Below are 10,982 nucleotides of genomic sequence, written 5' to 3'. Positions count from 1 at the left end.
CTTAGGATAAAGCTCAGTGATGCTGTCACTGTAAGCCTTCGTTTTGTCAGGTATTATCTTTGGAAATTGCATAGCGAGTGCAAAGTGCCTTACCTCTAAATGTCCTGGAATTATAAACTGCACAGATGACTAAATTAATAATTGCAGTTATTTCTGTCTCACAGGAAGGGTTTTAACATACACAAACACAGCAGTTTTTAAGGCCATGACAAAAAGATTTAAGCACAGGAAACAGCTCTGCATCTCTCATTGAGATTGCATTGTACAATTTATGTACTCACACTTCTCACAGACATGCAGCTGGCACTGTGGCTGATCAGTGGGTTTTCCTGGGATTGCAGTGAGGTTTTTCTCCAGTTTTCTCAATGAGATCAAACTGTAAATAGCAATGGAGATTTCAGGTGCCAGTCAAGGACAACAGGGTCCAGATCTGCTGGCTACGTCTGTAGTAAGACTCAGTTATGGCAAAAAAAAAGATCCTAAAAGCAAGATGAACAGGACCACCACTTTATTCAGATCAATAGCTTTACCTGCCACATACATACTTTGACAGATCTCTACCCCTTAAAGAGACAGGCAGCTTGTGGCAGCAGTTTGTGTGTGTCTGCCCCACAGAGGGTGGTGACAAATGCTTTGACAGGTGGTTACCTTGGTTTTTGCTGACAGCGGAGCCAGAGAGGTTTTTGGTTCCTGATATGAGTCTCAGGGCCTGAGGAAAGACTCTTGAAATGAGTTGGAGTCCTGGGGGGGAGAATGAGTACAGAATAATGTCAACGGTTCCTCTGAGGTTCAAATCTGCTGCAATATGTGTCACATATTATTGCTTTTCGCCATGCCCAACTTCTGTTTCACTTGCCACCCTCAGATTCTGTTGCTCTCCTCCATCCTCCAGCTCTTTATTTCTCTATTTTCATTTTTCTTTTGCCTGTTACCAACCTTCTCTCTGTTCTATGGTAACTCCTCTGATCTCTCAATGGGGATGTGAAAAGGAGCATCGATTCAGCTTTGTGTTGTTCTATGCTCACTTTAATCCCTGGTGGTTGAGCAGTTCACAGAGAAGAAAATGTGTCAATGCCTTCAGCCTGAGAACACTGAGCAGAGAAGGGACATTGAGAAAATGTAATTGCCAAGTTCTTTCTTGATTTAAATTGTGGGATGCTGATAGTAAAAGAGACGCTCCTCTGCCTGCAAAGTTGCTGCTTTCAAGTTGAGCTGATGTCTGCTTGTGTGCTGTCACTGTGAAGAGCAACTCTTTAATATGAACTCCTCTAAAGGTGGTTTGAATTAGCATATTCCACTCGGCAAATGAGGAATGTAGAGTCAGTTACCGCAGCTCAGCTGACAAGCCGTAACTTGAGAACATGCTCTATACGAGGGACAAATTTGAACAAATCTTAGAAGCTAATCAAAGGCACCTCCTGCAACAGCAAAATGATCGTTCTGCAGAACTTCGGGTTCCTGTTCCAAAAGAAGTATATGTTTAAAAAAACAAACAAACAAACAAACCGAAACAAAACACCACCAAAAAGAAAACACCAACTTGTGAAATACAGGTTAATGTTAGGCAAGGAAACTTCCTTTTTATGGAATATTGTTCAGGAGTGATTGAATTGTGGAAGTAGCTTTCCAAAATATTCCTGCCTAGGGCAGGAAAACTCCATCCTGAATGGTTCAAAGCTTGGCAATGTTTTTAAGAGATTGAAGAAACTTGTAATGAAAAGTACTGAGCAATCAACTCCACGAGGCACTACCTGTTTTTTCATAAACTAATTTAAAGGTACAAAGTCATACGCTGCTTTTCTGTTTTTGTACTCACTTATGGCTAAATCCCAACTTACATACTTTTCTGTATTGTATGTTCTAACAAATGTTTAACATATAGGTCTTTGTCAGTTTTAGTCTGTAAGTATAAAACCTGAAAAGAACACACTCTTTACAACAGTAGTTTAATAGATATTAAAACTACTCAGACATTTGAAGTGGTATGAGCTGGAATGACATTTTGTTTGACTGATAGTAAATGACAGTAGTGCTGTTTCAGCAAACACCTAAAATCTTTGTCATATCATTAAAATCTTTGGGAAGCAAAGATATTAAAATAATTACAGGAGTTTTGTGTGTCAAATATCAGTCTCAGCAAGTCACTATTGCTGTCACATAAAATGAATATTTACTGCTGGTAGAGTTGAATATTTTACATACCCATTCTTCCTATAACATCATTAACCACATGTTTAACTAAACTGCTGCCAGTGTTGAGCGCTACTCTCAGCTCTGGCACTTGCAATTATCTTGTTACAAGTACTTTGCAGCAATATCTTTTAGTCTAATCGAACAGTAATTTATTCACCTCCTTATATGCTACTAAAACTTCAGATCTCCCCATTTATTATGTGAAACTATCCACAAAAAAAGAAATTCAGCACTAGTTACACAGAAGTGAAGCCTAAGAAATAAAATGGTAAGGGGAAAAATTGATTTCTAGATCTTAACACGTACTTTAATCCATGGTGATAGTAAAATGCTTTTAAAAGGAGGTACAAATTATGCTATTTAATATATAATAATCCTAGTGTTATCCTGAACAAATGTAATTCTGGTGCTTTTATGAAATGCTCAATTTATTAATTATTACATCTTTGTTCAGACCTCACCTCTCCTTATTTTAGTAACAGACTGAACAGGATATCAGCTAAGGGAACCAAGTATTCTCTATGGTTTCAGGAGGTTACTAGGAAGTACCAGATTAGTTTTAAAGCTGAGACAGAAACTGGCGAATAAGTAGAGTTAACCAGAAGTTATGTAGTATCAAATATTTAACAAAAAAAATGTTCTATCAGCTGAAATGTAAATGGTATGCACTGTTCCTGTTCAACTGTATCATTTCTCAAGTGGGCTGGAGAGGAAAGGAAGTGTGATACATCGCAGGGATGTGAAACAGTCCTGTGGGATGCCAAGCAAGTCACATCTGCATTTCTGTGCTCTACCTACATCTCCTCACCCATTCATCTGATGGTCTATCTCACATTTTCTTAATGACATTTGTGTTTTAAGCAGGTGACAAAAATAGGGAGTCAGGTCTCAGTAGGAGTAGAGGCAAAGCAGGAAAATGTTTTGCAAGGGGAAGTTGCTACATACATTGGCAGTAGGGATTTACGTGAGAGCACATTTTGTCCCATAACAGTACTAATTGCCACAGTACTATGCCCTCTGGAAATAAAGATGCCTAGCAGTACCTCCTGGTTTATACAAGCTTATGTGAGTACTGAAAATGGATCTAAGAGGGAATTCATGTTCTCTTTGCTAGAGTTTATCTGCAAAGGCAAAGTGACTTGGATGAGCCAAGCAGGAGCTCTCCATGTTTCACCTCATCTATGCTGCAGAAGCCACAGCCCAGGAATTGGCCATTTGTTTTCCACTTCCTGGAAGGCTGCATCAAATCACTTAACTCCAAACTCCCCTGTCTGAACTGAACTGCTGAGCATGTGTATGAGAAAATCAATGTGTGTTAACTACTATGTGTTAACTGAGAAGCCACAGAGCTAGCTGGTGGAAGGAGGCTTGCTCTAGGCCCACAGGCTTTTAACCATTGTTTAAGATGTGTTGGTTGGGTGCATCTAACTGAGCTTTAAATGATGGCTTTTCACTCTTCTTAAGTTACCCAAAATCAGTTTTATTCCATGTCTGTCCTTTCTCTTGGTAAAGTTAGGGGTACCTGTAGGTCATGCTTGTGCCACATAAAAAGAATGAGCAGAATAATGGAGAAGCACAGTCCCTCCCACAGAAAAGACCCAAAGGGAAGCTCATTCATGCAGGAAGGTGTGTGCTGGCCTCCTCAACCTGGTGACAATAATGAGGATGTACATGAGGCCCAGAACTGCAAGAGAGAGAATTGTTTCCTCTTTTTTCATAATTTCTCCTACTCCATTCATGAGTGATGCCAGCATGTCAGGAAGCACGGTTTGACCAACCTCCTCTCCTCCTGATCTCAGTGTACATTTGTTCTTGATGCCTGTTCAAGGCATACATGTTCTCTGAGCTCTGATACACAATGCCATTTAACTCCTCACCTCTTGAGGACAAGCAGGTACACAATGGTTTTCCAAGCAGGTCAGATCCCAGAAACCTGAATATTCTCTTCACTGTAGCCATGTGCCATGTGTTCTGTTCCAGGAGACCAAAAAGAGAGACTTTGTATTTCCCTCTACACTCACAACAATTCAAAGAACAGTTTATCTCCTTTGTACTCAGACACCATTATTTTGTGGTCTTTTGGGATGAGGTAACAAAAACATTCAAAATTATTTTTATTCCACAGAGATTCTGTGTGACTTCTTTTTTATTTATTTTACTATTTTTAATGCTGTGCTTGTTGGAATAATCCTAGTAATAATTTAGTTGTTTAGTGCATTATATGGAAGGCTGATTTGATAAACAATTTTTAGGTACTATAGCTCCAGTTAGACACATATGGAGGTTTAGGTAGATTTTTGGCCTCTGACTGGATTTTAGTTGGTTTTAGTTTATTGGATTCTTGTTTTTTTTTAGTTGGTGGGTTGTTGTTGTTTTTGTCTTAGAACAGAATGAGGTTTAAAAAAAAAAAGGAGTTGAAAGATGTAACATTTTTTTATGTTTCTGAGAGCCCAATTTAGAAACCGTACTTAAAAAAGAAGGAAAAAATACAAATTCTTATCTGTCTCATTTGGTCAAATCTCTGATAATGGAATCAAATAATACTACAGCTGTATTTACAGATTGAAGTCATGGAGTCGTGTGACAAAAAGATCTTACAGACATTTTTTAAGTGTGGGGGCTTTTTTAACAGACTGTCTTCTACTGGTTCTCTTCTTGGGGATGTCATGAATGTCAGAGATACAAAGGTGTTCCTCCTCCTTTAAAAGTGCTATAAAGATGTCTTATTCATACCTTCACACTACTCACTTCCTGGGTTTTGCTGCTAGAAACAAAATGAGAGAAAATATTTTGCATGAGAATGTGCAGGTACTCTGTGGCAGCAGTGTGGACTGTCAGGGGCTGATTTTCCAGCCTGCAGATGAGGGCTGAAGAGGGGCTGTAATGGAGATTCCCACAGTTTGTGGATTCATAACCACTCTTACTGTTCTCTATATAGTCTGCTTAGATAGGCTTTGCAGAGCAAATCAAATTTTTTCCTTCTTTTCTAGCTGAAAAACTGAGAAGGAGATGATGAGGGATAATCCCAGCAGTTCCCATGTAATTGCAAAATTTGTAATTGTGGTATTGCAGCAAGAGAAGTGAAGTGTTTGCTGCCATGCAACACTGCCAGCATTTCACACAAACATCAGTCAGGAAAGTCAGTAATTTTTTTCAGCATGATTTTGTTTAGACACATGTTAGTGACAGCCCTATCAGAAAGAAATAAAAAGCCATGGTGACCCTTTTTTTCAAGAGGAAAATTACCAAAAGTCACATTAAGTAAAACAAAATTCAGTCTGCTCTACTAAACCTCATCTGCCATTAAGAACTTACATAATATAGAGCTGACATCATGACTATATAAATTACATGGTACTTTCACATGTGACTTAGAGATTATATTACTTGTGTACAAAAAAGAATTAAACTTGCAATTTTTTCATTTAGGACAAACTACTGTGGTATGTATTATAAAATTAGATACACATTCCAAAACAACAACAGCAGGTTTACTTTTTATTGCTCTTAACCCAACAGGTGCAAAAACATTCATTTAGGCAAAATCACGTAGATGCACAAAACCTTTTTTAGAAAGGGTAAGCTTTGCTTTCATTTTTGTAACACAGAATATGCCCTGGATTTTATTTTAGCTGAAGTACAGAATCAGGTTTGTTGTGTTTTACTGATGTAACTCCATGGGTAAAATCCTGGCTTCACTGAAGTCAATAGGAAAACTCCCATGGATTCAGTGGGGCCAACATTTCATCCCATGTCTGTAATCAATTATTAAAATGTAAGAGGGTCCAATGTATGACTACATTGGAAAAAAATTACAGAAAAATACTTCAAGTAGTTTCCAAATATTTTGGAGTCTTAAGACTCAGGGAGTAATGCCTCTGCTGGTTACTCCTAGGGAAATGACTTGTATTTTATGTAAGCAAGTTTCAGATAGGATTTTTGAAGCATGTTCGATACTTGGTATTAAAAAATACATTGATTTTAATTTAATCTCTTTCTGAATTATTCACTTTTTAATTATGCAAAATGTCTTTTGCATGTTTTTTTCCTTGTTTAAAAGGGAGAAGCATTCAAATATCTTCACTTTTGAAATTGAGACAGTCATTAATCTTAGATGATACTGCAAAAAATTTAAAAAACAGATAAATATTTGCAGGTAATTTATTTTATTTTACAATGCATTAAGTTTGTCTCCATCCTCAGCATAGTAGTGTGAAAAAGAAGAAATGACATATGAAAGCAGCAGTAAATTGAGAAGTAGGACAAAAGACATGGTACACATTTTGAACCTGATTTCCCCTTCTCCTTCCCCTCCCCTCAGATCAAGCAATACACTGTGTCTGACAGTTACATTTGCAATGTAATATTCAAGGCAAACAAATTTAAAAAGTCTTTTAAAATACAAGGTACATTACATTTTCAAGGAGGGGTTTTTCTTGCATATGACACAAAAGCATAAATAAGACCCTTATCCAGACATAGCTTAACTTTAGCTAATAGCAGTACTAGCCACCAAATTAACATGTTATGTAAATAAACAAGAAATTGAAATTCAGACTTACCTGATGCTGAACGAGACAGTAAATTAACTCCTTCGGCTGAAAGTTACATATCTCAGTTGTAAGCATAAGAATAAAAGTGAATCCCTGGAATATTTTTCAGCATAGAAGTCTCACAAGGCCCTGTCAATAAATTACAAGGAAGTGTGGATGAGTGGGGGGGGTCTATATAAACCAGTAATAGAGAAGCATAGAAATAAATATCACCCTTCTAGCTCAAAAAAATCCTACTTAACTTCAATTTTACCTTAATAACCACCATACAAACCAGGCAGAGAGTACCCATTGTCACTACTTATATAGCTGGAGAGCACATATCTGAGCTTGAAGAGAAATCAGACTGGGAAATAAAACAGCTTTTCATAGTGCCTGCTGCTAGAAAAGATGAATGCACTTCTATATCCAGGATGGATTACCCAGGTCCTTTAAGCAAACAGCACCACTAAAAATCATTCAGCTATAGCAAGGCTTACTAGAATTGCCTCTAGGAAATAAAGCTGCATCGTGGAAGAAGGGAGAACTTGTTTTTCTGAAGCTGTACCTCTAAAGGGTTTCAAGTATTGTTTCAGTAGCGAAGATAAATAGCGAATGTCAGGAAAGAAAAACGACACAACCCTTGCCAGAAGATCCGATGACGCTGAGCACAAGGTAGCATGAAATAAACAGTGCTGTAAAGATCACAGGGCTAGAGTGGAAATTAAATGGCCAGACAGCAATAGAGCTGGTTCTCCTTAACAAAAATACCTAGGAAAAAAACAAGAAATGTAACAGCTTATTTTTATGCAGGAGAGTAGAATAAAAGGCAATCACAACTGATTGAGACATCAATTTGTTTGGGGAAAGCCCTAAGAGATGGCAAAAAGCCTGCTGGAAGTGCAAGGGGAAAAAAAGACTTTTGCTGAAATCCTAGATGTGGTGATTCTCATACAAGTTTTACTCTGAATTGCTGACTTGGTGTTCACATCCCAGCTTTTCTCCATGGGGGAGGACATACAGGAAACAGCAGGTATGATGATCAGAGATGGTGAAGTGCTGTGAGCGACTAAAATACATGCACACAAAAATGCCAAGGTTGTCTCCATGCCTCAGGAATGAAATAACAAAGAGAAAGTTTGTCTAGAACTCTGCTGCTGTTGAGTGTTTCTAGAAAAGAAAGAGTAACTTTGAAACAGGGAGCTAAGCACTTTCTAAGGAGTTTAATTTCTTTTTGGAAGCATTCATCTTGCAAGTGGAGCAGAAAATATCCAGGCAAAGTATGAGGTATAGTATGGGGGGAGGTCTTCAGGGAATAAGAGGAGAAATAAACTGATGAGAGCCAGCAGGGATATTACTAGGTGCTTGTCCATACCAAAGTCAACCTTCTTCAAAGGCAGCAAATTCCAGCATCTAATAATATTCTTGTTTACATGATTATTTTCATGCTGTAACTGGGAACTTTTTTTCAGTGTCTATAATCACTGGCCTATACTCTGTCAGAGCACGTTTAGCAAGTTATAGAGAAATGAGACAAAATACACTAAGTTGTTCAATTTCAAGTGATAAGTTTTAAAGACTTGTAATCTGAAGGAAACCATTGAATTTCTTTTTGTTCTAAAATATCTCTTAAAAAGTATTGTCTCATCATTCAGATTTTTTTTCAATGTGGTAGTTTTTAAAGGTATCTATAGAATGTACCTGCACAGACACAGCCTGTATGGGGTAATGCAAACTCTGAGCCAAGCATACAATCAGAGCTATTAACACAACTGATTACACTGATGGAGTGAAGCCACTATTTTTATCTTACCTGAGATAAGGCACACAGGATATAAATTGCTGTTCAAAAGGCAAGACATAAATTAAAAAAAAAAAAAAAAAACAAGGAAAAAGGAATGAAGGAAACATTTTATTTTAAAGGTACAGTGGGAGTAAAGATTAAAGATGATGGCAATTTTATTAGTCATGTTTTCTGTCCCTGCAGTGGTCCAGAAGGACACAATGAGAGGGAAACACAACACCTCTGTCAGCTGCAGAGCCAGCTGAGGCTGCCCTGCAGCTATACATGGAGCTGCCTGTGGCCTAGGGAGTCACAGCCAAACCAGTTTCCATCAAACCAATTAATAAAACCTTTTAATCCCCTTATCCTACAGAGCACTGAAGACATATTTTCCTAAAGATACCTAAAAACAGCACCATTCCTGCCCTTGTGGCTGGTGCTCCAACACTTCCAGGTGCCTCATCCGGCAGGGAGACACCAACAAAGACTGGCAGCTGTAGAGAATTAAAATATGGGAGTTGGAAGATTTTTGACCAAAAATTGCTTTCATTTACCTCTGGTGCCTTTCCATGTGGTGAGCATTAGCCAATGTGTGTGTCTAGAGACCAAGAGCCAGATCTGGTTTCTGCACTGAGTTTTTGTCACAAGGGCTGTGTTTAACCATGACAGATCCTGCAATTTCAAGACATATTTCTCTTCCTGTTGTTTCAGACTTCTGAGGCTCTGGATCAGAAACAGAGCTCAAGTTTTTCTACCTCTGCTATATCTGGGATTAAAGATGAAAACACTCAAAGGTTTGCATGGGCATCCCAGCACAAAGCCAGCAGTAACCCCTGCGATGCACAAGATTGCTGTAATCCTTTGCTGCTGCCAAATTTAATGTTTTAAAGCAAAGTTCTGGCTCCCCTGAAAAGAGCAGTAAAAATTCTGGTGATTTGGATGGGGGTAAGACTTCACCCCTGAGTCTGACTACAGGAATACTCACTGACTCACCTCAGCTGCTGACTTCAAGCACACAAACCTGCAGCAACACTCTCAGATGGAGAGACAGAAGGCAGATTTCTCAGCTCTGAAACATGATCTTTATTGCAGACTTCTGAGAAAAACATTAGTCCCTGCTTTTGTATTATTTCCTAACTTAAACTCTAAAAAGACAAGAAGCAAAACTTAAAAACTAGAAATTTTTTATCTTAGTCTAGATATAAATGTTAAACAAAAGCACCCTAAAAATTGTATCTGATTGTTATGTGGCATTGGCTTTTAATCTAAATTAGCTGCCTTTTTCATTGTTAGTCTACTTGCAACACCACATTGCTGGTATTTTCAGAAATTTCATTAACCAAACAAGATAAAAAACCTCCTGTTTTTAAGCTAAAATGTTGGTATAACTTGTACCAACATCTCAGCTACCAAAGACATAGTAGGTCTATTGATTTCAGCCCAGCTACAACTACTAGCCCTGATAATTGAACTAAAATCATGAAATAGTTGCATTAGATAACTTCCTAAAGATTCTTCACTTAAGACAGAGAGAAGCAGTAAAAAGCTTAAGAATATAAAATGCTTATTTTTCCTTTTATAAATAAAATCTCATGTGCTTTCAGTAAACACTCCATCCCCACACAAACACAAGGTATTGTAGAAGGTGATCCCTCCCCAGCTTCTCCAACAAAGCTCTACAAGGTACATGATTTATCACCAGGTTATTTGGGAATGTCTTTAGTAGTTGTATCTTACCATTTTCAAGATACAGGTTAAGACTCAGGCTCTGTTTCATCTCCAGTGGTAACAAGTTGTGTAGCTCCAGGCCTTCTGTCAAGAATGCTTGTGCTGTTCCCCACCAGTTACATCACCCCGTTCATCCCAATTACACATACTGCAGCTGATGTAGAGCTTTAATAATTTGTTTTATTTGTGCACTGATTAAAAATTTCTAGATCAAACATTTAATGAAAAGCTCTCCAACCTGACAGGTTTGCTGCTGAATGCAGTCATTTACAACTCAAACCTTATAATAACCAGAGCAAGTGTTGGAAAAGCTGTTCATGCCAAATGTTCAGCAACTGACATATATAATCTTATATCTTTTCATTCAGACCTTTTTTTAAAAAAAAAAAATCTGAGACCTAATTATATTGGTTGTAACTGTTCTGAAATGAATGGTGGCAGGAACTAATACTTGTTTATTTTCTTTCCTGACAAGTGCTCTGAGTAAAAACAGTTTCTAGACATGATGGAATGACTTTTCCTATGACTCAGACACATTCAATGAAATAAGGTTTGAAGAAACTGAAGCTGGTTTTCTGTCTAACAATAGTAATTGAAAATACCCAGAACTTGTAAGCATTTATGCCATTTAGAAATGTCGGACAAAAAGCTATATAGGGAGGACAAAAAGTCTCCAGCAAACAAGCTCTTGCCCTCCCCATGCTTTTTCATTTGAGTGAGATATTGCACTTATACACTTGGGCTTA

At 37.8% G+C, this 10,982-nt stretch overlaps 1 long non-coding RNA gene across 2 annotated transcripts; it reads right to left on the bottom strand.

The window, feature by feature from the left end:
- Nucleotides 1-512: 512 nt before the first annotated feature.
- On the bottom strand, nt 513-7,296 carry LOC134429553 (uncharacterized). 2 transcript variants are annotated; one of them, XR_010030606.1, is made up of 5 exons: nt 7,000-7,296; nt 6,756-6,875; nt 4,071-4,164; nt 937-1,458; nt 513-741 (listed from the first exon to the last, which is right to left on the bottom strand). It is a non-coding gene; the product is annotated as an uncharacterized LOC134429553 (long non-coding RNA). The 2 variants fall into 2 exon arrangements; XR_010030605.1 differs by having other exon boundaries at nt 513-1,458.
- Between the last annotated feature and the right edge of the window lie 3,686 nt (nt 7,297-10,982).

The sequence above is a fragment of the Melospiza melodia genome, chromosome 1, assembly GCF_035770615.1.
Source record: "Melospiza melodia melodia isolate bMelMel2 chromosome 1, bMelMel2.pri, whole genome shotgun sequence".
Taxonomy (NCBI): Eukaryota; Metazoa; Chordata; class Aves; order Passeriformes; family Passerellidae; genus Melospiza; species Melospiza melodia.
Note: the sequence above shows the minus strand (reverse complement) of the source record. Positions and strands in the feature narration are given on the sequence as shown.